Raw genomic sequence first — 27,782 nt, forward strand, 5'->3', positions numbered from 1 at the left:
TAATGAACAATATTGATATTTTGTTCAGAAAAAGTGAAAATTTAATTTTGCAGCAATTACAGTAAATAAGCAGAGTGAGAACTGACATAGATAAGATCCCTGATCTCTCAGACATCACATTTAAAATCAAATTTAAAACTGATAATGAGCCCAGGAATTTTTAAGTTGTTAGAGCACATATCACTGTACTTGATGCACATAATTTCAGATCTGAAATTGCCTTTAGCTTCATCCAATCTCTAATGTCATCACTGTAGTCAATATGTAACATGGCAAAAACTTTAATTTATGAAAGAGTGAATTACTTAGAATTATGAGACTCTTTAATCACTAACACATTTTTTACATCTTTTATCAGTGTGATTCAGCTTTGAAGTTTGAGACTTCTTGCTAAAAAAGAGACCACAATATTCCCATCTGCTCAGGACACAGGCTTTATAATCGTCTCTGGTCCCTTATTCTTGAGTCTTTCAGCTATGATAATTCAGTTTCTATTATTTGTCATTTCAACCATCCCCAAGAAACAGGGCCCAAGGAGAGCTGATGCTAACTACATGTATGTGCTATGCATTGAATGTCCTCATTAAAACTCAGGTCAAAAGTGAATCCCATTATGAGGTGCTGAGAGCACCTACTATGGGCAATGGTGGTAATTTAGGATTGAATGAGGTCATGAAAGATTCCATTAGAAGCTTTATAAAAGCAGGAAGGAAATTCTAGGCCAGCTAGCTTGTTCCGGCATCCTTTGGGACTCTGAAGAAAGTGCTCACCAGACAGGGCTTGGAATACACAGCCTCAAGAACTATGAAAGTATTTTTTTCCTCATGAAGGAATTGTTCTGGGGCAATCAGTGATATTAATGGAAAAAGGACTAATTCAATTTTGTTTTTTTTTTTTAATTTTTAATGCTTTAGTCAGTCAGGAAGGGCTTGGGCACTGTCCTGAGCTCTTCAGCTCAAGGCTAGCTCTCTACCACTTTGAGCCACAGTGCCACTTCCAGTTTTTTCGTGGTTAATTGGAAAAAGGTCCCATGGATTTTCCTTCCTTGGCTGGCTGTGAATCAAGATCCTTGAATCTCCACCTCCTGAGTCTTAGGATTACAGGGGTGAGTCACAGGCACCTGGCTACAATATTATTACCTATTTCTGTTGCAGGACTATACGACATTTTGTAACCATATTAAATACTTATATATCATATTAACTATATTAAATATTTATATATCACATATATCATCATTTCGCATATTTTTGTGAAGTGTCTATGTAGTCTTCCTAAATGCCAATAAGTCTTATAGTGATTCCTTGCATATTCTAAGTACAAGTTCCTGTTAAGATTAAATATATTTTTTCCTCTAAGTATTTTCAGACTATTTCCTGTGCCCATTAAAATACAGATTTCATGTGGCCAAGACATTTTTCTTTTTTTAAAAACTGCTACATTCCTAATACATAACAAGGTGTATCTTTCAACAAAGGTTTATAAAAAAAATAATAAATGATTAAAAGAATAATTATACAGAGGTGGATGGGAGTGTGGCCTAGCAGCAGGTTGCTTTCCTAGGAACCACAGGCTCTGGGTTCCATTACTTGGTTACCACATACACAGAAAAAGCCAGAAGTGGTGCTGTGTCTCAAGTGGTAGAGCTCTAGCCTTGCGAAAGCTCAGGGACAGTGTCCAGGCCCTGAGCTCCAGTTCCAGGACTGGCAAAAAGTAATTATATAGAATAGTAATTAGTATTGCTTATTTTTTTAGTGCAGATAAAAATATTAAGCAAGGTTTCCCTATTATAAAAAAAAAGAAAGACCTAATCTAATGTGAAGGCTCACACCTGTAATTCTAGTTACTCAGAAGACTGAGACCTGGGGATCGAGGTTCAAAGCCAGCCCAAGCACTAAAAAATGTGAGACTCTTATATCCAACTAATCACTAGAAAATGGGAAGTGGAGCTGTGGCTCAAGGGGTAGGGTGGTAGCCTTGAGCTGAAGAGCTCAGGGGCAGTGCCCAAGGTCAGAGTTCAACCCCATGACACACAAAAAAGAAAGAAAAGAAAAGAAAAGAAAGAGAAAGACCTGAGTGCACAGTAGAGCTTGGGTGAACTTTTAAGACAGGAAAGTCTGTATGTTACTATTTATCAAAGAAATTCTCATTTAATAACTCTTCCTTACAAAATGCTGTTCCATTATTCTTATTGTCAAAGACTTGAACTACTAGTAAAAAAACAACAATCTAATTAGTCATTATTTGTCTTATTTCATGGGTGCTTAATTTTAAAATAAAATGGAAAATTCAAAATAAATCTTATAAAAACAATGGGTAAGTTAAATATTTAAATACAGAATACATTATATATGAAAAAATTAGGAATTTATTTTCCTACAAAACTTTATAAACAAGAGGCTTAAGTGAATGACCAAGAAATGTAATTTTTTAAACAAAATATTCAGTGACTTAGAATAATGGGACATCCCCAATTTTAATAAAATTATTGCAGACTTGATAGACGCCCTGATGATAAGAAGTGAAGAAGTAGACTCTCTTCCAGATGAGTATTTATGGGAAACTCTACGAATGTCTTTATTTCATTTACTTTTTAGTATACTAACTCTATAAAATGCCAGAAATTGTCACAAAATTTTAAAATAAAAATCCAAGATTAATATCTGACTAAAAGCAACACAAAGAAATGGAAAAACCTAGAAACACAGTACCTTACCTACAGTAAGATACCAATATAACTTTATATATAATTTAATATTTATAAAATTGTTAAAATAGGAAGTAACATAATAGTTAATGATGCAACTTTCTGAAGACTGATTAATGAAATAAAATATGAAATAGAAATAATTATAAAGAATTGATGACTTTTGTCATTTACAAGTATTTTGTTAGCAACTTTAAAATGATCATGACCTATGAATTTTCTATAACAGAAAGTGGGTATCTATCTTAAGAAAACAAGAGCAAAATGCTATAAAAAATTCTAACAAAAATTTATAGAAACCTAGATTGTTAGCTCTTGGAAGTACTCTGTGAACACGTACATTCATATAAACTGGTATTCAGTGCAGTTTCTATGAGGCACTTGTATCACTAAAATGTCTATAGAGAAAGATTCTGCTTTAAGCACAAAATGGGCAATAATATTGAATGTCTAACATGGAAACTATGACAGAACAAAATGGAAGGGAAAGAATAGGCCCTGCATGGCATATTTGCATGATGGGATCTAAGTTTTTTCTCTTCTTCTTACTAATTTGAAATTTGCAAATTTATTACCATGGGACTATGATAATGCATAATATTTATAATGAAAAAAATGAGTACAACATAAACCAATATATCAAATTCCATTTAAAATTCACTTCCCCCAAGAAGCTTTCCTTGATTAATCCCACTGGTCTTGCTTATTACTTCACAGAACACTCCGCCACTTATGTATTCTGTTTGTACCATATTAATTTGCATGCTAAAAAACAATTTATGAGTATAATTATGAGATTTCTACACTTATAGAGTGGAGTCTCCAAACTGAATTATAAGCGTGAGGAAATGAAAAAACACAATTGTATTTCCTACTGCCTATCTACAATAATGAATGGACAACTTGTCGCTGAGAATGTGGTTCACATATAGGAAACCTGATGATATCCTGCAGTGGCATTTACAGGACAAAGGGTGAGCCACATCTGCAGTGGTGTTCACTAGTCTCCAAGCTGGAAATGAGCCACACAATTTGGGGTGGGGGGGAAACAGGTCGGAAGGGAAAAAACTGGGAGAAAATGTGAGGCGAGGTGACACATTTGAAAAGAAATGTGCTCAGTACTTGATTTATATAACTATAACCCCTCTGTACATCAACAGTGATACAAGACACTAAGTTGGAAATGAACTTTACAGTTTGGGGGGGAGTTATGGGGGAGAGTGAGAGGAAATGCGGGGGTTACACTGCTGGACAAGAAATACATTCATTACCTTAAGTATGTAACTGAAACCCCTCTGTACATCATCTTTACAATAAAATAGGACTATTCTTAAAAACCTAAAAGCAAAATAAATAAAAAGATGAATAGATGTTAAATGCAATCCAATACTGTGAACAGTATTCACTGTCATTTAGGGTTATTGAATTAAATCACATATACAGGAACGTTAAGAGTATCATGTTCTTTTAGTTATATACTTTCTTTCCAAATTAAACTGGCAGATAACCTAATAATGCATTCATTATGAAAAAAATTAAAACTCAACTATTTTTTCCAATGCTACCTTCTCTTTCTATTACCGCATGCTATACTTCTTTCCAAAGTTTTAACAGAATTATCTTTTTTCTTATAAAATATAGAGGATAAAAAGAAAAGGGATCACAGAGGTAGAAGTCAGTACTAGTGCATTGGCTAATAACATGTACACACCATTGTTTAGTTCCAGATGTGGAAGCATACGGGAATGAAAAACATCAATGAATCGGAACTTCTTGGTTCAGTTATTCTGGTAACAAACAATCTGTAGAGCCAGTGATGACTGTTTTACCCTTGACAAAGTGGTTATAATTGATACTTTCAGATGTCTGCATATTTTTCTCCTCACTCCACTTCCCACTCCGTTGGATATGCTATTCCAGATCAGAGGAATGAGTGAAGCAATAGAGCACTCGCCATGTGGGTTCTGCACACCTGCTGATTTCCTAAGCAGCACAACTAGTATATCTTATTGAGGCCAGTTAAGAAACACATTAGGTTAAATGGAATAACTTAACGAAGACCTTCATTCGTTTCAAAGAACAAGGCTTTTATCAAGATTTGGAACAGTTAGAGAAAAAAGAGAAAATGTCTAAAGATAAGCAAAAGGAAAAAATATATATAGTAATACAAATTTTTTTTTATTTTTTATTGTGATTAATAGAAGGGTTACATTATATTCACCAGATAGAAGATGCATAACTTTACAAACATTGATACCCTTTCTCATCACATGGTATCCATTTTCCTACCACGCTCCCTCCACCCTCACCACTTATCTTGATTTCCCCCCTTCCCTAACCAATTTCAAATAACCAATTAAGTACATATAAAATATCAGATAGCAAGGTGAAATATTGTAACAATATGAGATAACCAAGGGATGGCAAGAGTGATGAGAGATAACATAGTACATTAAGGACAACAATCACTCATTATATGGCTTTTGTTTCCTTATACTGGAGGTCCTTACATTTAGTGTCATACTATTTGGCCTTATGTCTCAGATTTTGTTCTATTGTAAATCTCTGCTAGGAGAGCCCAAGGTTTCTACTGATTATGACAAATGAGGGGGACTATTGGGCCTATGTTCCTTTGAGTCTGGCTTACTTCACTTAATATGACTTTTTTTCTAAGTCTTTCCATTTCCTTACAAATGGGGAAATGTCGTTCTTTCTGACAGAAGCATAGAATTCCATTGTGTATATATACCACATCTTGTAGATCCACTCATCAACTGAGGGACATCTGGGTTGGATCCATATCTTTGCTATGGTAAATAGTGATGCAATGAACATCATTGTGCTAGTGGATTTAGTATGTCCTTGTTTCTGGACAATTGGGTAAATGTCAAGTAGTGGAATTGCAGGGTCTTAGGGGAGTTCTATGTTTAGTCTTTTGAGGAACTGCCATACTGCTTTCCATAGTGGTTGAACGAGTTTGCACTCCCACCAACAGTGTAGTAGTGATCCCTCCTGGCCACATCCCCTCCAGCATCTGGTGTTATTAGTTTTCTTGATCCTGGCCATTCTAGCTGGAGTGAGGTAGAATCTTAAGAGTTGTTTTGATTTGCATTTCTTTTATGATCAGATATGTCGAGCATTTCTTCATGTGTCTATAGGCCATTCTTATTTCTTCTTCAGAGAAGATTCTCTCTAAGTCTTTGGCCCATCTTTTAATGGGATGGTTGTTACTAGAGCTCTGTAATAGAGTCTAAAGTTTGGTATTGAAATTCCTCCTGCGCTGTTCTTTCTGCTAAGAAGTGTTTTTGCTATACGGGGTCTTTTATTATTCCATATGAAATTCTGGATTGCCTCTTTTATTTCCTTAACGAATGACAATGGGATATTGTTGGGTATTGCATTGAATTTGTAGATAGCCCTTGGCAAGATTGTCATTTTCACGATGTTAATTATTCCAATCCAGGAGCATGGGAGGTTTTTCCATTTCCTCAGTTCTGCTTTACTTTCCTTTTTCAGGGTTTTAACGTTTTCATCATAAAGGTCCTTTACATTCTTAAGTTCATTCCTAGGTATTTTATTTTCTTTGAGGCTATTGCAAAAGGAGTTGCTTTCCTGATTGTTGCCTCATTCCTCTCACTGTTGGCATAGAGGAAGGCAGTTGATTTTTAAGGGTTAATTTTATACCCTGCTACCTTTCCAAAGTTTTGAATCAGCTCAAGGAGCTTGGGAGTGGAGTCTATAGGGTTCTTTAAATACAGAATCAAGTCATCTGCAAAGAGGGCAAGTTTCCTTCCCTCTTTCCCTATTTGGATCTCCTTTATGCTTGCTTCTTGCCTTATTGCTCTGGCTAGGAATTCTAATACTATATTAAAGAGGAGTGGAGCAAGTGGGCATCCTTGTCTCGTTCCCGATTTTAGAGGGAATGGCTTTAGCTTTTCACCATTAAGTGTAGTATTAGCTGTGGGTTTGTGATACACAGCCTTTATTATACTGAGGAATGTTCCATGGATTCCTAGTTTTTCCAGAGCTTTTAGCATAAAGGGGTTTTGAATCTTTGTATTTTCCTGGGTCATGGGGCTTGAACTATGGACTTGGGCGTTGTCCCTGTGCTCTTTACCTCAAGGCTACTGCCCTACACCTTGAACCACTTCCCATTTTCTAGTGATTAATTGGAGATAAGAGTCTCAGGTTCTTTAGTACCTGGGCTGGCTTTGAACCTTGATCCTCACATCTCAGTCTCCTGAGTAGCTAGGAGCCACCGCGCCAGTACAAATTGTATTTTAAGATGAGGTTTTTAAAAAAGGTTTGAGGGCCAGGAGTGTGGCCTAGCAGTAGTGTGCTCACCTAGCATGCACAAAGTACTGGGTTCGATTCCCCAGAACCACACACATAGGAAAAGCCAAAATTGGCACTGTGGCTCAAGTGGCAGAGTGCTAGCCTTGGGTAAAAAGTGTTCAAGCCAAGGGCAGTGCCTAGGCCCTGAGTTCACGTACCAGGACTGGCAAAAAAAAAATAACAAAAAATGGTTTGAGTTACATATCAATAGTTAAAATAAGCAATAGCTCAGTTACTCAGGAGTAAAGAAGGAAAAATAAGGAAGGTAAATATGGATACAAAGCTTATTATATAGTATTATTGACAGCAAGTTCAAGTTAAGCTTCAATAAAGTGTTTATGACATTTGGTTTATCTACAAGTGATAAATACTGTCAAATATTGGAATGGAATGTTAAGAAAGGAAGTCGTGAGGCCGGGAGTTTGGCCTAGTGGTTAAAGTGCTTGCCTAGCATGCATGAAGACCCGGGTTCGATTCCTCGGTACCACATACATAGAAAAAAGCCGGAAGTGGTGCTGAGGCTCAAGTGGTAGAGCTCTAGCCTTGAGAAAGTCCAAGGACAGTGCTCAGGCCCTGAGCTCAAGCCCAGGACTGGCAAAAAAAAAAAAAAAAAAAGAAAAGAAAAGAAGTCGTGCATGGTGGCTCATGCCTGTAATCCTACCTACTCAGGAGGCTGAGATCTGAGGATCAAGGTTCACAGCCAGCCTGGGCACACAAGGACCTGAGACTCTTATCTCCAGTTAACCTCTAGAAAATGGGAAGTGGGGCTTGGCTCAAGGGTAGGGTGGTGGCCTTGAGCTGAAGAGCTCTGGGACACCACCCAGGCTGAGTTCAAGCCCCATGATCACAAAATAAATAAATAAATAAATAAATAAATAAATAAATAAATAAATAAATGGTAAGAATGGAAATTAGAATATGAGAAGATTAGTTTATTTTGTAAAAATTATTTTAACTTCTATGCTCAGAAACAAAATATTTGGAAAAATACAAGTACATAGTCATTCAGTTCTTAATGCTTTGGCTTTAGGCTATATTTTTATAATCAAGTTTTAGCTGAAATATGTGATTCAATACAAATACCAAATTCAAAATAATGTTTACAACAGGTTTTAATACTTTTAGGATGCTATGACAAATACTCTAATTTATAAATAAGTCCCCAGAAAATTCTGTATCCTGTGAGGGTGAGTTTCTCATAGAGGCTCTTTCACAAGGCAAAAGGCTAAGGGGCAGACAAGCTACCCCTGGGGCTCTTTAAAGGGCACTAATCCCATTCTCAAGGGCTCCACCCTCTGGACATAACTCACAAAGGCTAACACCAACCGCTGGTCCCCAGTGTGCTAAATTTTAGCACTTGACTTTTGGAGACACACCAACAATGGGTGAAATTTGAGGTTCTTATCAGAGTACATTTGAAAAGATTAAAAATTCCAGATTACAAAATAAATACTAGTAGTAGCTGGGAATTCTAACATCAAAATGAAAAGGAATAAAAACAATTATGAAGGGGAACATGGAAGTCCAATATAGAAGAAAAAACTTTGAATGTGACTTCTATTCAAGTGTGCATTAGTTTAATCAATAGAGCATACGTTCTTTTCAACTGAGATAAAAAACGTTTTTTGATTTTATGAAATTGTAATGTCAGAAAGACAAATACTTTAGAGGGATTGTAATAAATTAAAGGATTTATTGTGTGCTGTTTGTACTTGCCACACACTGTTTTCAGTATGAATGTTCTGGCAAGATTTACATGTTGAATATAAAACTTGGCTTCTGGTCTCTCAGTAACTGTTACTGACATATTCACTGCTGGGGGAAAAAAAGCCAAACCAAAAAGCAAAACAAACAAACAAAACACACACACACACACACACACACACACACACACACACACACACACGTACACGCACATGCACACATGATCTGCTGTTGCCCTAAGTGAACCTAGTCGTGCTGTATTAATATAAAGAGAAAATTTAAATTTAGCTTAATGGACAGTATGGCCAATAAAGGGAGGAAGGAAGATGCAGATTGAGGATAGAAACAAGGCTTCATCTTGGAAAGCGATAATGCCATCTCTACAAAAGATGAAACTACATATTACAGTCAGAAAAAACTCAAAAATCACTAAAACAAAAAAGATGGCCATAATAAAATGTTGATCAAAATAATCAGCTATGTCCTAATGATTTGTTCCCATGATAACCCTTCTCTGACTCACTCTACCCATCCAATGTTTTAGTACTACTACCTTAATTAATCAAATGGAGTATCTCAAACTAAATAAATCAGAAAGAAAACAGAGATCAGGATGTCAATACAGTTGAATAATTGGTGAGAATCCCTTTTCCTGATGTACAGAGCCTGTCTCCTTGTACCCTCTTAAAGCAAAGCTGCTTTCCTTCTCTCCTGTCTCTTTTAATAACAGCATTTATCTCATTATGAGAAGCCTATTCTCACTGTTAATTACCTGCTACAGTCCCTATTCCATAACAACTACCACAATAGCAGGAAAGATTTCAATGTATGGATTTCAACTGGGGGTTGGAGGGACCACAAATAATCAGTCCATAACCAGCACAAATGTCCGTTCAATTCAAGCTTAAAATTTATTTTCCTTTTAGATCATGGATTCATTATTGCATTTGTCTTTCCCTCGTCTGGCCCTGTGAGGGCTTTCTTTCATCTCCAACAGTTATCAAGGCCTCCATTTTCCCAGAGGATATGTCTGCTTTAGCTCTCACAATTGAGAACTCGGTAAGTTACAGTTCATTTCTCCTTTCATTATATTTTTTTCATTATGGAAAAAAGATATTTAAAAAGCACTGTTTCCATCCTAAAAACCTTGGCTGTGTCTCTGCAACGAAACTGAAGTGGAAACTTGCCAACCTGATCTCTAGAGAAAGAAGGTGAAGTTATTGCTTTGAATTATTCATAAAACCATAGAATTTAGGGAGGGAAATAGTAAGCAAAACAGGATTATTTAATGACCAGAAACAGAGACATTTTTTTTAATTTGTCATAAAATTTAAAGTTCGTTACAATTCACAACCTGTTATAAATGTATTTTGACAGTTCTTATAGCATCCTATCTTTAAAATCTTCCCACCTCTGTATGTTTCCCACATTCCTGTATGTTTACAAATATAGGTCTCTTGGGTGTTTTGTTTGCTTTGTCTTTTGTCTACTAGCAAGAAGAAGATTTGAAGTCAAAGCCTCCCATTTGCTAAGCAGAGGCTCTACCACTGAGCCATGCCTCTGGCCCTGTTTCCCCCTGGTTATTTTTCAGATAGAGTCTTGCTTTCTGCCTGGGCTGTCCTGGAACCCTAATTCTCATCATTTGTCTCCCACATAGTTTAGGATGGCAGATATACAACACTGAGGTCTCAGAAACATCTCTGTCCAGGATGCTCTCCAAAAACATTCCCCAAATCTCAGCCCTTGCCTCCGGTCAGGTTTGCAGGTTGACAGCCATCAGCCAGGGGTGCCCATCTTACAAATGTGTGCTCTCATTGACCTAATTCCTCCATGCCTTTTCCAACCAGAATACCAGATACATATCTATTCCTCTAGAATGATTGAGTTCTCACTGCTGAGATACATACCATTTGTCTAGAGCCGCAGCACCTAGAGTAATGTGGAAATTTTTCTCATTTTTAACTTTTGCCTCATAAGGTCCCTCGGTCTGTCACATTTTGCAGCTGCTTTGATATGTTTTCCCTATCCATGGGAGTTCTTTACAAAATCAGAAGAAAAAATTATTAATGTTTTTCCTTATTCAAAAATCATGGTAGATGCCAAAGAAAATCTAATTACATGACTGAATTACGACCTCTTCTGGGTTTTACTAGGGCAAACATAAGGGCACTGAAAAGGTAAAAAAAAGAAAATTCCAACAACTGAAACTTTAGAAGACAAGACTAAGTCATAGAAAGCAATAATTAGAAATAAAATTTCCTTCAACTATTTATATGAGAAAGAAAACACATCCTAAAAATCAAGTAGAAAATCCTTTTATTTCCTATATTAGTCTTCCTTAGCATAACACCAGAGGCTAGGCCAATAGGAAAACTGTGCAGAAATAGTTTTCTATTCTTCTATTCCTGTTTTTTAAGTGTGAAAAGAGGAAGGAAACTTCCTCTAACTAACCTGTTGTTCAAAAAGATACTTCTGCCAGATGCTGGTAGCTCACGCCTGTAATCCTCGCCACTCATAAGACTGAGATCTGAGGATCACAGTATGAAGACAAGTCCCGGCAGGAAAGTCCATGAGTCTTTCATCTTCAATTAGCCACCAAAAAGCTGGAAGTAGTACTTGTAGCTCAAATGGTGGAGTTTCAGCCTTGTGCATAAAGACTCAGGGACAGTGCCCAGGCTGAGTTCAAACACCAGTATGTGTACACGCACACACACACACACACACACACACACACACACACACACACACACACACAGAGAGATACATCTGGTAAAATATCCAGTGCTTCCAAAGACAATGACACAAGACCAAAGACTTAGCAATCTACAAAATACCAAGTCATAGGATTAAAAACTAAAGGTTCTAAACACAGAAAATTAAAAGAAACGGTAAATGTAACTGAAAAATATAAAGGAGAACATGCTTTAAAAAGAATATTAAAGTGCTTGCTTTTGCAGCACCTATACTAAAATTGAAACAATTAAAGATTAGCATGGCCCCTGCGCAAAGATGACATGCAAATTCGTGAAGTGTTCCATATTTTTAAAAAAGAAATATTAAAGATATATTATTAAATGTCTGCTAAAATTGTCACTGTAGCAGTAGTCAAAAATCCAAGTGATTCCCTACACTAGGGTATAGTGTATAGGATATATCTATACGTTTTAAGACTACTTTCTAAAGTTTATCAAATAGTATTAAGAAAATAGGAAAACATTCATGTTCAGTTAAAATTTTCTGAATACTGTTACCTTTCAAATATAATTTTAAATAATTTTGGAAAATTACACAGTAAGATTTAAATCAAATGAAGTAAATTACTAGTTGGGGAATCTTAATGCAGAATGGCTGTAATAAAGTAAGTTCATTGAAGTACTACTTGTTTTCATACAGCTACATTTTTATATGAGTAAGTACAATGCCTGAACTACTGACTTTTAACCAGACATTGTGAGTTTTCTATTTCCTTCAGTGGGACAAATGTGGAATGGCTGTAAGTCTTAGTTTGTGACTTCTTCTGGAATAATGAATGGTGGTACTCTTCTCATTTTCACAAGTATCCCAGGCTGGAGATAAATGATAGAGCTATCAGAAACATGGGACTCCTCATTTCCTACCTGCTTCCCTACTGTACCACATATATACAACTCTAGACAAATCACCTACTCATGGTAAAAAAAATTCAAAGTAATGTCTTTTGGATAACTTGATGGGAAAGCTGTGAAGATTAATGAGGAAGTGATTGGAAAGTCCTTTGGGCTCCTCAGAGGAAAGCATTTCGACACTGTTACTATTACATTCCTTTACTAGTTTGCTGAGTGAGAAGTCAAGGGAAATCAACATTTTGTGAGTATCAGCAATGAAACCAAATCAATCGTGAATGTTCTGCCAGAGTATTTTACACATGTACCCCAGAGTACACACCCAAGTAAACCCCAAGTTCCCTGAAATATAAAATTACTAAAGATACATAGACTACATGATGGCTCTATACTGGCTATTTAATTAGAAAATTGAACTTCCCTTTTGGGGTAAAAATATTGTACACTATTATTAACCATATGAAAGCCCAACAAAGATTTGGAAGCCCAACAAAGATGTTCATTAAGCTTGAAAGGTACAGATATGAGCCAGAGAGCATCTTGTAAACTGGCACGGGGCCTCTAAATCAAACCTATTATTTTAGAGGCCAATTAAATCCTTTAGAAATTCAGTGAAAAGGCCACATCTTCACAAAAACATTTTCAGCACTTATAAATTGGACGCCTTGGTCTGGCACTAAAAGACCTTCCTTGAAATTCTTACAAATTAAAGACAAGATCAATAAACCAGTCCAGTTCCCAGGCAACAAAGATGATGATGAAAGACAAACAATGAAGCAGATTAAACTTCTAGTCATGATCCTCCAAACTGCTGGAGCCTCGGTTGATTAAGACACAGAGGAAACACCTGGATAAGGAGCAGCCAAGTCTGACTTTTGGTCCCTCTGTTCTCCATAAAACTTGCATCCCTTGAATTAACCACACTTAAGACTCAGAAGTTGGAACACAATGCCTTCTTTTTTCTGACATGGCAGGTGCATCACAGTTTGAAAAGTTGCTTCTCTTTTCACTTGTAAAGCTGTGACCCTAGCTCAAATTTACATGGTGACCTCACATGCCTGTCTTCAGGAACAAACCATCTCCCGTCTCACTGTCCTTCAAGCTTATTTTCTCCTTTTCAGATATATGAGTGGGAAGGCAGGATACAGGTCCAGATTAAACTGTACATCTTTCAGTGCTGGGCGGGTACATGCATGAAAGCGAACGAGTTACTTAGTATTGGATTAGGTACCAAAGACAAAAAAGAGTTTCCCAACCTGGTATTGATGGAAGCACTGATTTTTTTCTATTATGTTTTAAGTGGGAGACAGATATAAGGCAATAGATTAAGTCAATAAGGATTAGAAATATTTGATTATAAATCATTTAAAAATGTCTACATCTTAGACTTTTTTCATATGTTGGATTATATGGCAGTTATGGGAGCAATTTTTTTCTACAGCTTAGACAGAGTTCCAAACAAGAACTGCACAAGTTTATCCAGAAATTGGAAAAACTAAAGATAAATATACCATGGAATTGATCTAGGCTTGAGAGAATACTCTAATTTTGAAAATAAATCATTGTACATTATTATTCTTAATGATGTCTAATTTGCATTTTAAAATTTTGCCTTTCCTGTCTTCTTTTCCTTTGATAATCTGTATATACTCTGCAAAATTTAATAGAAGACCATTTTAAGGACCTTCTAGGAACAGGTTCTCTATCCTTTCAGTTACTGTTATCTTGGTGCCATTAGGATTAGGGTATTAAATCTGGGTTCGTTTGTCTGTTTCTCCTCATGTCAGGTAGGTGAAGTGGATGTTTCTGGGTGGAAAGCATATTGGTTTACTCAATCGATACTATTTGGAATGCTCTGGAAATAGGAATTAATTATAAACGTTCTCTGATAAGAGACGATTTTCTTCCTGATGATTTGCTTTGGGTTACATTTCCATAAGACTAATCTTAAGAAGTTTAGCACCAGACCAACTTGCTATTGATTTGCACTTTAGGCATATGCTTATCTCAGACTCTTTCCTCTATGATGTCTCGGATTCCGATCTTAAACATAAGAATGTTAGGTTGTTGGCTTGCAATCTCTCCAACTCAATTTCAGCTAGCATCACTGATGGAAAACTACAGCAAAGACAGCTCTTACAGAAAAAAAAATTCAGGGACTTCTGAGTATAACAGCTTAATATAAAAATGCATTTCTTTCCTTGTAGGAAAGAAGGAGAGATTACTAGTACCCATTTTTTCAGGTCAGGTTTGCTTGCAAATCTGCTTCATACATGGAAACAATATGGCTTCAGCAAGAGACCTTACTCTTGCTAAGAAGTTGGCAGCTGTATTAATGGTCATGACTGTAAGCTTCACTTTAATCACCAACTCACTTATAATAACATTGTGAAGGTGATTCCCAGCACTAGTTATCCTTCTAGACTCTGGTGTTGAAATTAGCATAAATTCTGACATTGTTTCTCAAGGGCCTAGCTGTGTTTAAGTAAATGTGGTGTGTGTGTGTGTGTGTGTGTGTGTGTGTGTGTGTGTGTGTGTGTGTGGTGGATTAGGTACTGGAGAGTGAGGAAAGAGAACAAGATTCTAAGAGAATACAAATGTGTGCATGCACCTGGTCCATGATAACTTCATGCTCCATTTTGCTCTTTTGAAATGGGGACACACATATGATCCAGCCCTAGTCAAATGTGAATCATTACAAGTGGAGATGCAAAAAGGATGCTCCTCAACCTGGGGGTTCCTCAGTTATGAAATAGATATTTGGTTCTCTTTTTTATGCCTTCCTTAAAATTATGGTATTAATTAAAAACAAACATATAATGTAAACAGAACAATGTCTGAGATATGGCAGACATTACATAAGAACCCATGTAAACACTTATTCTTTGTTATTTCCACTGTGATTTCTACCTAGATTTCACTTAATTGCTTTTTAAAGCAATGTTTTGGCTTCTTTTATTTATTAAAAAAAGCAAACCTGCATGCTTGATATTTAAGAAAATTACCAATACTAAAAATGCAAAGAAAAAAAATCCCAAATTGCTAATAGTTGGTAAAAATTAACTTGAGTAAGCTGTTTTGCTTCAGTAAAGTAATAAGCATGTTCAATTATCATGAAAGGCATAAAATTGTTTACATGTATATCAAATTAGAAGCTTGAAGTTATTTATATGTACATGTATGTATATGGAGAGATAGAGTCAGAGTCAAAGACAGAGAAAACCAGAATGTTAAAAAGAAATAGCCAGAGACAAAGACAGAGAAATGAAGATGAAGGAGAGAAAAATAGATACAAAATATTGTTAAGGTAATAAATATTGTATTTACTTCTTTAATAATATCAGATTTATTAACTGGTTTCCACTATTTCCTAAATGATTGCACTTACATCAAAATAGGAAGAAAATTGATGGAGTACTATATATGCATATATAACTGAAATTCTCTCTCTCTCTCTCTCTCTCTCACACACACACACACACACACACACACACACACACACACACACACACATATATAATGGAAGATCAAAAGACAGCAAACTCTCTACTGCATAAGAAATTATCAAAAACTTTGACAAAACAAGAAACTTCTATAAGAACTACTTATAGGAAGTATTTTGTGCAAAACAGATCACAACTATTTCATTTCTCTTCAAAGCTTTCATCTACTTGTTTTTCATAAACTTCTTCACTGGTATTGTACAGAGGGTTGCTTTTACACAAGTCAGAAAAAGGGTACAAGTCTTTTCAACAGTGTCACCCCGTTCCTCTTGTTTATGCTTTAGAATCTATATACCTATTCCATAGTGGACCAATAATGACTTCAAATATGTTTCCATATGTCAGTTTCTGCAATTTGGAAACCACCTTTTATTTGGAAGCCTATTTGTAAACATAGTTAAAGACTCTGAGGTGAAGGGAGAATCCTGGGTTGTCTGGGTGAGTCCAAAATGGCATCACAAGAGCTCTGATTAAAGAAGTGAAAGGAGGGCTGACAAACAGAGAAGGCAGAAGGCAATGGTGATGGGGACAGAGATACCTGAAGAGACTAGTTGCTGGCTCAGGAAGAGAGATCTATAAGCCAAAGTCATGCTATTCCACTGACTACAAGAGGCACAAGGGAACTACCTTTTAGAGACTCTAGTGAGAGCACGAGTCTCATGGAGTGAAACTACATGTCCTGAGCTGTGACAGAATGCATTTCTATTGTCTGAAATCTGTGTGTGTGTGTGTGTGTGTGTGTGTGTGTGTGTGTGTGTGTGTGTGTGAGAAACCATGACATCACTCTAAGCAGTATGCAGGTTTTGTTTTCTTAACATTTTTCATGTAAGATGAAGCCAACTTGCTAGGTATAATAATGACTTTAAAAAAAATCACTGCCAAGTATTATTCAATATGCAGTTATAAAAGCATTCTGTATACTTTAGCACGTATTTACCACAATTTTAGTGTAATATTTAGCCATGATTTACGACAGTACTGAAAATGTAGTCTAGGTGAGAGGATGCTTATGAAGAGTACTAACAGAAAATCTTATTTGCAGTATATTTTGGCAATATCCTCTTATTGACTTTATTGAATTTCTGCTTATAAAATAAATAACATGCCAACCAAACAATATAGTATTGTCAATTAATCTGTGAAACACTAAAATTCTTCATTACTACTTAGGTGAAAATTCCATCCTATCTTGATCTTACCAGCAAGCACCTACAGAAGGTTTAGCAGAAAAATAAGCAGCCTTAATTTATCAAGTAACATTATCCATATGTATTGCCCAATTTTCATGCACAAGTAATGACAGCCACGTAAGGGGGGTGCTGCTTCAACATCAGGAACTGTAATAAAAGACCTCCTGTAACACATTTCCTAATTTCAAACATTTTAAGAAGAAAAGCATATTTTAGATTCATTCAACATGAACATTTTCCACCCATAGGTGTAATTTCTCTGTTCTATTCATTGGCTTCCCATTTCTCAATCTGGCCACAAGTACTAATCCATTAGGCAGGAGGTATTAAGAATTTAAAAATTAATTTTAATGTTTATATACATAGCTTTTATTGCTGTACACTCAAATATGATACATAGACATCAAGTCAGAGTTTGCTGAGTTGGCTTAGTTATATTGAAAAATAATTTAAAACTTCAAAAATAGCCTATAATTCTAGCTACTCGGGAGGCTGAGATCTGAGGAAGCAGGTCCAAAGCCAGCCCAGGCATTAAAAAAAGTCTGTGAGACTCTCATCTCCAATTAACCACGAGAAAACCATGGCTCCAGGGAACACCATAGCTCAAGGGGTAGGGCGGTAGCCTTGAGCTGAAGAGTTCAGGGACAGCATTCAGGCCCAGAGTTCAAGTCCCAAAACTGCCAAAAAAAAAAAAAAAAAGAAAGAAAAACAGCAAAAAAAACACTTCAAAAAAACAAAAGCATGAATTCCCTAGTTTCTTATAACAGGAGGAAGGAACTAATAAATAGGAATATCAGAAGTTTTCTCATTCCTGATCTAGACCTTGATATTAAATTGAATTATAGTGATAAGGCACACAATTTTAGAAAATCACATTTCTACTTCTAAAATCTCATTTTTAGGTTCTAATAGAAAAAAGAGGAAGAAAGAAAAAAATACATTGTCCTTTATTGTGATTTCTTTTAAGTATTTCACTTGAAATTGGAACAGATTTTAACAGCATTCTGTTTATCAGGCTTGTTTGCATCTGACTGAAGATTCTTACATGGATAGGGAAATCGGTTTTGAATGTACAATAAATCTTTTCTATGGATTGTGTTTAAATTACATCAATTTAGAACAAACACATTTAATTAAAGCCTAGAAATTTAGGTGTATTCTACAACTGGTATCCTTTTTTTCACCAATAAAAATAATGTGACTGATTTATTGGGGTTTGTTGTAATCATGGATGTTAATGGCAATAAGCTACTCTCTGCTGTCCCAAAAGAAAATGGTTTTCCATAAAGAATGCTAATATTTCTCATTTAGATTAATATGTCCTTAGAAAATGGTCCAAGGAATAATTCCTTTTTCAATTAGGTATGCATGCATTCCCTCATTTACTCAGAGGTCTTAGCATCAGGTTAAACACACACACACACACACACACACACAAAACTGGCTCTAATCTAATAGTGAAAATGCCCTCCCAGTGACTACGTAAGCAAGATTGCACACTATAGCCAGGGGAGTTGCTATTTGTTAAGGCAATGATTCTTAATTCTCCCCTGAAAGAGTCTCTTACAAAATGAGGCATATTTTACAAATATCACACCTGTTTTTATTTAATGTTTAATATTATGAAATTATGCTGTTACTTAGATTCTGTCTTTGGTGAGCTTATGTTAAACTGTGCTCTAAATTAAGTGGTTTGATCCCCTTGGTGCTTTGGCTGGAAACATTTAAAGGCATCTTTTAGTGTGTTTCCTCTAAACCTCCTTTGGAAACAGTACCTCCACAGGGTCTCAGTGCAACACGTGGCTGCTCAGTGAAGGCTCTTCACTTTGGGAAGCTCAAATGCTAAAGGCTCCAACATCGCAGAGCTGGTGGAAACTCCAGGGAGCTGGCTTCCTCAATGGCATTGAGAAACCATTAGCACCATATATAATTGAGTATTCAGTCAAAAAAATCAACACATGGGTACACGATTGGATCCTCTAGGTGCAGCTCTCTCTTCTCTAAGCCTTCTCGTGAGTCCCAGCCACACCATCTTCAGTGCACATCCTCTTTCCTTGTGTGAAGTGTTGGGAGTAATCCTCTAAAGAAGCTTTCACATGGAGGTCTGTGACTTGATTCTGCTTGTTGGACATGTCATAATTACTGTTTCCTCATATATTTTGTGGCTTTATATGTATGCATGGCAGAAAAATAAGTCTGAAGTTTACTGTGAACAGATGCATAAGTCAAACAGTTAAAAATAAAACAAACCTCATACAAGGTTCTTGCTAGGTGCAGGTGTTTCCAAGTACATAACCAAGTCACCGTATAGTGTTTGTTTATTGCTAGGTAAGACTTGATTTTTCCGGTTTAGAGCAGGTGACTCCCCACCTCTGCATTGGATCATGATGTTTCTGATGCAGTCCACACATACTGCCTAAATTTTCTCTGTCTTGCAAGATTAATGGCATCACTTTCTTTCTTACATTTTACTTTTTTGTGATTCATCTCCCAAACCAACTTGACTTTTCCAACTTTATTTGTTCATAAAACACTTTTCATAAAACACAAATTCACTCATCTCACAGCATTTTTCATGTTGAATTATAGCCATATTTCTTTGTATTATAAAGAATCATGGAAAGTTTTAGCCTGCAATGGCTTTTTCTCATCCTTGTAACACTGTCTGGCCCACATTTGGTCATTTATAAGGAAAAGATATGTACTACTTGACTTAAAGCAGATAAGAACACTGTAAGGCCTATAGTGTAACTTATTATTTAGAACTGAGACCCAGATAATTTAATATTTTCTAAATTCCAAGTTTCAAGAGACTGAAATAGAACTGATGAGATTCAAGCCTTAAAATGTCTAGCAGCAGAGTTGATCATGAGTACTCTCTCACAGGCAAACATGCATTGCCTTCCTCATTAATGCACCAGTTAGCACAACTAATAGGCAAACAATGTCATGAACTAGAAGTATTCATGTAACTGACAGAATTAGGAGATAGCAGAACTGAAAACCTCGAGTCCATCTTCACATTCTTCTTTAGTATGCCTACCAGGGAGACTGTGTAAGTACTCTTCTGTTTTTATTCCTAGCCCCTATAGGAGTAAGCGGTTTGCATTTAATGATTGATATTTATTTAATGCTTGATATTGTTATTTAGATGTTTGTCTTTTGTGAGGTTATGCTGAACTCTGCTTTAAACACACAGTGAGTTGATTGTTAGCACGACCTTCACCTGGCTCATGACTGGACAGATACTGCAATGCTAACTGTCAACTGCCTGTAGTCATCTGTACTGACTATATCTTGTGACCTGAAAATAATGTTATAATATCCAAGTGGCCCTGGAAGGAAAAGTTTTCTCTACAACTTCTGTAACAATCCATACCTAATTCCTATAGGAACTCAACAAAGCATGCCTAAAACTTCACAAATATCTTTCCTTTCCCTGCCCATTTTAGCAGTGAAAAATATGTCTCTGTGGTCATTTGCTATCAAGCTTACAAATATGTTAAAATAGCTTTGATATCACCCTTCAATCTTCTTTCTTTCAAGCTAAATATCTTTTGTTCCTCTCTTTGCTTTCCATATTGCCTGGTTCTACTATTTACACCAAATATTCTCTATCTGTGGCCTAGGCTTTTTAAGGAATCTGAAACTATAAATCACACCATCCAGTATGATCACACAGACTGCTTTAAGGCCATTATCTCAGGTATTATTACAAAGCTCTTACTTTACCTTTCTAAAATGAACAGCCTAACAACATAAAAAAAGGAAAATTTCCCTCTGGTAACTGGAAGGGTAAGAATAGTTTTGATTTACAGATGAAAGCCTCAGGGAAGATCTTCCTATAGAAAATGAACTACCTTTTCAATATACTATTCAACTATGTGCCTACTTTCTACAAGCCTGTTGGTTTCTAATGCTCTCTTGGACCAGTGAGCAGCCAGAAGTTTATGAAACATAAAGCACCTTTTCCTGACCACTGGTCCAGATGAGTAAACACTGAAATTCAGAGGAAATATAGATTTTACAAGTGTATAGATGTATTATTTTCAATAATTAATTCTATAGTCTTTAAATAGCTCTCTGTGTAACTCTCCAGCTGGTGAGTGGAAGCTTGATGGTGAAGAAATTATTAAGTACAAGGGATTTGTTTTATTAACCCCAGAAATACAAAAACTTCTGATTTAGAACCAAGACTGAAACTCACTGAGAATACCCATTTCCCTATCAAACAAGGACATCAACAGAGCCATCACATGACCCACAAACAAATCAATAGAGCCATCACATTACCCACGTGCAAACATGTTGTATTTTACTAAGTTTATCAGAGATGGTAAACTTTCAGGTTCTATGATATTATTAGAAATTTCTAATCTTTAAGGAAGAAAATTGACCTTTGACCCAATATTTGCTTATACATGTGGTCAGCTTCTATGTAGTCTATCTCTGTCACTATTTCTCTCCCACTACCTTACAACAGGAATATATGACAGGAAAACGTGTAAGAAGACATGTACAGCAGAAAACATTATGTAAGATGACAAAATTAAATGAAATTAATGAAGAAAAAGTATTCGTATCAGAAAAAAATAGATAACTCTACATGTTCTACTTACATCCATTTTCTATTGTGGGTAGGCTCTTAAATCTGTACCTCCCATATTTCCCTGCTTAGAGCCTTCTAGTTAAGTTGGATTAATGGTATATGAATAGCTGTGGTGTGGAGTGCTGCATTTAGAAGTTTCTCATTAGCTCATAGAAGTTTAAATCACAGTTCACCCACCTAGTGATTCTAGAATGAAATCACATCCCCTTCTGCCAGCTATTCTTCTGTGTTTGAGAAGTCTGGCTTGCTACAGGGTCCAGGAAGAGATAAAGGATCTGACAATGGTACATTAGATAACTATGAGCTCTGAAGTACTCATTACCAGTGGAATGCTATGCAAATGACCAAATCTTTATCTTGTGCAAGCACAATAGGGGGTCATTATAAAATGAAAATGGCATAGATAAGACAGAGACCAAATAGGTATGGGAGTCACAAAAATACTAAACGAGTAGGTGGATCAGACTTTTAAAATCTAATTCTTCATATTAACCCAGTCTCCTCATTTCACATCCTATGAACGAGAAGATTCCCCAAAACCGAGGATGTACTGAGTAATCAAGTGTATTGGGTAAATGACCCCATGAATGTGTGTCAAGCTCTTTTCCCAGGAACCCTGATGCTTACTTATTAGGACCATGCAATCTATAATCACAGTAACACAACTGATAAATATGTATGACCTCTACAAAGTTGATCACCATTTTAGAAAGCTAGATGCAGCAATGGTGACTGTATATCCAATCTGCCATGACAATAGGCCAACGCTCAGCCACTGCTATGTCCTTGTTCCAGAGGGACCCCAGCCAGTTCTCTGGCCAGATGTGATTACATGAAGCCTTTACATTAATGGATGGGCAATGATTCGTCTACATAGAAGCCAACAGAAATAGGTTTCTGTTCTTGATGCTTCTATCAGCATCAAGATATATTAGTATATCTATTAGTATAACGTTACCTTACAGAATATTTCTTTCATTGACTTAATGCCTCATACCACATGGTCTTTGATTACAAAGCTCATTGCACACCAATGTAATTGTCAAAATCAATTCAGGCCATTGTAGCCCCTGTTCCCCCATTTGTCCCCTACCTTTGAGAAGGAACTGGCCTGGTCAAATGATGGAATGGCCTCCTGAAGGCAGACATTCAGCTGTAGCTGAAAGATGATACTGTGGTATGGGCCAATACCAATATATTCCCCAAGGCCAGAGTGTGCAGGATCAAAAGCCAAGAAGTAAAATTCAAACTAGAACAAAGCTTGTTAAGTCAAGATCAGAGAGACAAACAGTACATGGTGTGGAAGGTATATCTCAAACACACTGGCAAATAACAAATTACACAGAATTCTAGATACCCACCTACATTGAGACCAGAAGAGAAGGTCCTAGGAGACAATCACAAAGGCACAATACCCAAGCACCTCTTCATATGTGTATGAATAATATATATATATATATATACTGAAGCAAATTGCAAAGATATAGAAACAAAGGATTACTTTCTTAATTTGTTTTGTTTCTTTTCTGTATTCTGCACATAATGTACGGCATATTCACATGCACATCTCTGGGAGAGTGGGGGCAGGGCACAGAATAAAAAGGAAGTAAACTTAGAAGGACCTATCTTTTTATCAAATATTGTATTTTTATAATTCTATTTCTCTTCCCCAAATCTTTTCAGTTGGAGCCTTTAGAAGATGTGGTTTCTATAAAAGAACACTCCTGCCAAGAAATATAGTTATGTTTTCCCTTAATTCAGACATGGAACAGTTCCCTAACTATTTTCAGCTCCTAATGCCATTGACCTAAATGGTAACACAAGATTTTACTGCCTGGTGTGATTAATTCTGAATAATAGGAGAAAATTGGCTGAAGAAGATTGACTAGAAAGCGAGAGATTGACTTGGAAGCCTGTTATCATTCACAAATCCCACAAAATCCATCAGTAAAGAGGTGCTGCCACCAAAATTCTTACCACTAGGTATTTATACACAATGGAATTCTATGCTTCTGTCAGAAAGAACGACATTGCCCCATTTGTAAGGAAATGGAAAGACTTAGAAAAAAAATCATATTAAATGAAGTAAGCCAGACTCAAAGGAACATAGGCTCAATGGTTTTCCTCATTTGTCATAATCAATAGAAACCGTGGGCTCTCCCAGAGATTTACAATAGAACAAAACATATATACATAAGGCCATATAGTATGATGCTAAATGAAAGGACCTCCAGGATATAGAAACAAAAGCCATATAATGAGTGATTGTTGTTCTTAATGTACTATGTTATCTCTCATCTCTTTTGCTGTCCCTTGGTTATCTCTATCTCATATCTCTGGCTTCATGACCAGAAGTAAAACGAATAGCAGCCACCTAACACGTTCTTGTCAAGTGAATCTTTTTTTTCCCTCCTACCCTCCTCCCTGTTTTGTATGAATGATACTGTTGGTACACAAAAATCTAGATTATGTTGGGAATGTGGTAGAATTCCTGACACTCTGCCACACTTTTAGTTATGTCTGGACTGTAGTTTCCCCTTCTGCAGATACAATTTCCTTAATTGTAAGCAAAAGACAAGAATGGGAGCTGAGTGGGTGAGCAGTTTTTGTAATTATCTGCTTGCTTCCGGGATTTGTTGGCTTCCCTTGTGGAACCTGCTATCCGCTCAAGGATGAAGAAGCCTGTAACATACCACCCAGGATCTACATCAGACTGTACTGAATGGGGAGTTTTGGGGATTCAAATGAACTGGAAGGAAAAGAATCCACATTTTTTCCTGCTTTGTCTTGGCCTTCCTGCTGTGCTACTGCCAATAGCTATGTATCTTCTCCTAAGTGGGACTCAGAGCTCCTATACCCACCTAGCTCTGGGATTTGTCTTTCTTCATTTTCCTTCCTGGCTTCCTCAGCTGCCTTATTCTTCCTCAGTATCTTTGTCTTCCTCTCTGTCTCTTCCCCCATTCCTCCATACTTTCTTCTCCGCTCTCTCCCCTGCCCTTCCCATATTAATCTCAGCAAGATTAATCGTTCATTTCCACACATTAGCATAAAGTGTTGTGACCATTTTCACTTTTCTGCATCTCCTCTATTTGTCCTCCTGCATTCCACTTAATACCCTGATTACAGACAGGACCTATTTTATATGGTATCCTATCCTGAGCCATAACATAATTTATATAGTATTGTATGCATCTCTTATTTTCAAAGTATCTGAATTAAATACTACTATGTCATTTATAAATGGAATATTGAAATCAACAAATTAAAAATTATCTCTATGTATTAAGATTCTCTGTGAAAGCACTTCACTATGCAGAACAGGATAATTACTCTGAGAAATCAGCTATTCTAACATAACTGGGCAGTTAAAATATTTTATCAGGTAAATTACCAGTCACCATCAACATTCATCAAAGACTCATTTGGATTTTATTACAAGTTGACATTTACTTATTTGCCCAATTTTTAAAATTATAACTGTTGCACGATGGCCCCAGGGTGCAACTGTAGAAAATTAGCACACTAATCGCATTAATTATCATAAGTAAAAGGTTATCAAAGAGCAGCAAGAAATAGCATAGAATTTTTTAAAAGCAACACATGGCCTCCTTAATAGTTCCTTAAAATTTAATAAAGACATTAACATTTCCATGGCTCTTTTACTTCTGTATTCCTTATCTTTAACTACCCTGCCATATACGTATTTGTGTGTGTGGACATACATGCATGTGTTTGTACTAGATTTTGAAGTTATGTCCTCATACTTGCTCAGATTGCTTGTGTAGCAGATGCTCTGCTACTGAGTCATGCCTCCAGCCCTGCCTTTTGCATATTAATTGGAGATAGAGTTTCAAGGAATTTTCGATCTGGATGTTTTAGAATCCCAATACAGGAGGTCTCAGCCTCCTGTGTAGCTAGGATTATAGGCATGAGCAACCAGTGCCCGACTGCTATACTGATTATTACTAGAGCACCTACTTATCACTTACTCTTGGCTTTTCATGCTTATATCTAAGCACTCTTTTAATAATATGAATAAAGGGCTTATATTTCTATTTGCTAATCATGAAGGTGAAGCTCAGGGCAGATAAATGACTTGATAAAAGTGGGTCAGCTAGAAAGTGATTCTATCAAGTTTCAAAGCAAGTTTGGGTTGGCTCTAATGACAGTGAGTAGTTCTAGAAGCTACTATGCTGCTTGGTCTAATCCACAATGTTTCTGGAAGGTATTTTGTCTTGAAACGCACACATTTTTAACACACCTCCAGTATAACACAGAAGAAAAGAGGAGAGAAATAGACCAATCTTACTTTAAAAAGTAAATCAAAAAGATCTACCCATCTTATTTTTCAGACAAGTTATGATGCATAAGGCATTACTGATATGCATATCAGCAATGTAAGAAACAAGAACCCACCAGAGCCCAAGATGACTTTCCTCTGCACAGTATGTCTTTCAAGAATCTTTGTCTTTATGAAAATGAAAATCTTAGTTTTTATGGACCCAATGACACATTATTAAATCATAGTTAATAACAAATCTCACTTAATAGTACTGTAGGAAAGAAATAAGTTCAGAGAATTTTCTATCTGAAAAGCAAATGTAAATCAAACTCAGTTATATAATATTCAGTGAAACCAACTGTGGTGTGACTCATACTATAATTATCATCACAATAATGAAAGAAATTCCTATTTTAATTCAGAATCAGAACTTATACATAAAAGAATTGATAATGCATTAATAGAGCAAATTTTAAATGTAAAGGATGAGAACAGAGAGATTCCTAGGAAAATATAAGCATAATATTATAGAAATATATAGAACTCACAAAGGTAAACCCATGTCAAAGTAAGAATACAATGTTATCACCATAAAAATTTAACTGCCTTTTAGAGTCTATGCTAATTGAAACCCTCTAAAGTATAAAAACTATAAAGTGAACATCTCTGATAATTTTGTAATCCAGGGCAGAAATATACAATTAGTACCAATCAGGATCTGAACAAACAAAAGTTTCCTTAGCATGTTCCAAGCAAAGCCCTGTACTAATCTCATGGAGGAAAAAGAACCCAAACCATGAAATACCACTGAGGGAAAAACAGAGAAATTTATGTAACTAAAATTAGTAAGTAGCAATATACTTTCCATAGTAGCTGCCCCTCTAGATATTTTTATTCACAGCCCTCCTTGGCACCTACCATCAGCAATATCTACAAAACCACCTTTACCCCACCTGAATTGGCCGTGCCCTCGTGGTCTGCTCCACTTGGACATTGCAGGCATTTCAGTGCGCTACAGTGTTCTATGTTGATACTTCAAATGCACAGCAACATGGCAACAGTGAGTCATTCAAAAGGGGATCATGCCACACAGCGTTCACAGAACCAGGATGTCCTAATTTTGCTATGATTTGCACAACTTTGCAAAGTACAATTCTGAACCCAGTTCTGGGTTTCATATGCTATGTACAAGCATTTGATTTGGCTTCATTTTTTATGGTTACTACATTTCCCATTTTTAATGTAAAATATATTAAATAGATCATATAACTATTAAAATACCAATATAGTTTTGTACATTTTATGTATTTAAAGTCAAATACCTCACTTATTTTTGAAAACTCACAATCTAAAAAGACTACAAAATTTTAGGAATGTACAATTCCGACACGGCAGAATTAAAGAACAATATTTAAAAACAATGGTACTTCGTCATTCTAGATCGAAAAGAAGTCATGACAATCATGCAGAGGATCCTGTCATTTCATAGAACCTGGTGACTTTCGCAATGTGGAGCTAGGTAAAACATTTGAAGCATTTTAAGAGTAGAGGCTGAAGAACAAAACGGGCTGACAGGTAGGTATTCTTCTAAATTTTGATTGTTTTGAGTCAAGGAATGTTTGCTTTTGTGTTAAGAAGCTTGCAAACCATGCTTTAATTGAAACTTTTAATCTGAATGTTTTCTAAACCCTGTTCCACATTATTTTCTTGTCTCACTTCATGCTTTTCTTAATCTTCATTTTTGCACTGGATTTTGTTACACTATCTGCCTCATTATGCTAAAGAAAGATGAAGGAAGCTATTAACATGCCGAACGGCCGCTGAGATGTTATGATATAGAATGTCATTCA

The 27,782-nt window shown here is 36.1% G+C and overlaps 1 protein-coding gene and 1 non-coding gene across 5 annotated transcripts in view; one reads left to right on the plus strand and one right to left on the minus strand.

Moving 5' to 3' along the window:
- The window catches only part of Sema6d (semaphorin 6D), a 764,305-nt gene that overhangs the window by 498,761 nt on the left and 237,762 nt on the right, over window positions 1-27,782 (minus strand). The window lies entirely within an intron of this gene.
- LOC150046529 (U6 spliceosomal RNA) lies at window positions 11,688-11,790 on the plus strand. Its single transcript, XR_016532666.1, has one exon. It is a non-coding gene; the product is annotated as a U6 spliceosomal RNA (small nuclear RNA).

This window comes from Megascapheus bottae, chromosome 25 (genome assembly GCF_031878675.1).
Source record: "Megascapheus bottae isolate mThoBot1 chromosome 25, mThoBot2.hap1, whole genome shotgun sequence".
Lineage (NCBI taxonomy): Eukaryota > Metazoa > Chordata > Mammalia > Rodentia > Geomyidae > Megascapheus > Megascapheus bottae.